Genomic DNA, 1,354 nt, shown 5'->3' with positions numbered 1-1,354 from the left:
GTGGGGTCATAGAGGGTCACGGGTGGTCATGAGAGGGTCAGTGGGGTCACTGGGGTCATGAGGGGGTCATGGGGGTCATTTGGATTGTGGGGGAGTCACGGGGGGTCATTGGGGTCGTGGGGTCACCTGGGGGGTCACTGGGGTCATGAGGGGGTCATGAGAGGGTCATTGGGGTCACCTGGGGGGTCATTGGGGTCACGGGAGGGTCATTGGGGTCACGGGGGGGTCAGAGTGGATTGGAGGGGTTTGGGGGCCAGAGGGGGGGTTGGGGATGACCCCTGACCTTTGACCTCCGCCCCCCAGGGGGGAGGTGACCCTGCGCTGGGTGGGGGAGGGGGGGGAGGAGCTGGAGCGGCTCCGGTTGGACCCCGACGCCTTCTGTGCCTGGAGCGCCCCCGGCACGGCCACGGTGAGCTGACCCCTGACCCCTGACCCCTGACCCCCGGCCCCCGACCCCGGGCTGACCCCTGACCCCCCACCCCAGGGGGGCCTCGTGTACGGGCACTACGGGCGACCCCAGGACCTGGCCCAGCTCCGGACACGGGGGGTGACGGTCCGGGGGCAGATCCTGCTCCTGAGGCTGGGGAGGGGGACCCCAGGTGAACAGGTGAGACCCCCCAAAATACCCCAAAAACACCCCAAATACCCCAAAATATCCCAAATACCCAAATCCTGCTCCTGAGGCTGGGCAGGGGCACCCCAAATGAGCAGGTGAGACCCCAAAATACCCCCAAAACACCCCAAAATACCCCAAATACCCAAATCCTGCTCCTGAGGCTGGGGAGGGGGACCCCAAGTGAACAGGTGAGACCCCAAAAACACCCCAAATACCCCAAAATACCCCAAATACCCAAATCCTGCTCCTGAGGCTGGGCAGGGGGACCCCAAATGAGCAGGTGAGACCCCAAAAACACCCCAAAACCACCCCAAATACCCCAAAATACCCCAAATACCCCAAAATACCCCAAATACCCAAATCCTGCTCCTGAGGCTGGGCAGGGGCACCCCAAGTGAACAGGTGAGACCCCAAAAACACCCCAAAATACCCCAAAATACCCCAAAATATCCCAAATACCCCAAATACCCAAATCCTGATCCTGAAGCTGGGCAGGGGCACCCCAAGTGAACAGGTGAGACCCCAAAAACACCCCAAAATACCTCAAAATATCCCAAATACCCAAATCCTGCTCCTGAGGCTGGGCAGGGGGACCCCAAATGAGCAGGTGAGACCCCAAAAACACCCCAAATACCCCAAAATACCCCAAAATATCCCAAATACCCCAAATACCCAAATCCTTCTCCTGAGGCTGGGCAGGGGGACCCCAAACCAACAGGTGAGACCCCCCAAAATACC

General features: G+C 60.3%; 1 long non-coding RNA gene across 1 annotated transcript; it reads left to right on the top strand.

The window, feature by feature from the left end:
• The first annotated feature begins 267 nt into the window (after window positions 1-267).
• LOC108491982 lies at window positions 268-958 on the top strand. Its single transcript, XR_001872984.1, has 3 exons — window positions 268-409; window positions 485-711; window positions 805-958. It is a non-coding gene; the product is annotated as an uncharacterized LOC108491982 (long non-coding RNA).
• Window positions 959-1,354: the final 396 nt, after the last annotated feature.

This window comes from Lepidothrix coronata, unplaced genomic scaffold (genome assembly GCF_001604755.1).
Source record: "Lepidothrix coronata isolate B3197 unplaced genomic scaffold, Lepidothrix_coronata-1.0 Scaffold3745, whole genome shotgun sequence".
Lineage (NCBI taxonomy): Eukaryota > Metazoa > Chordata > Aves > Passeriformes > Pipridae > Lepidothrix > Lepidothrix coronata.
Note: the sequence above shows the minus strand (reverse complement) of the source record. Positions and strands in the feature narration are given on the sequence as shown.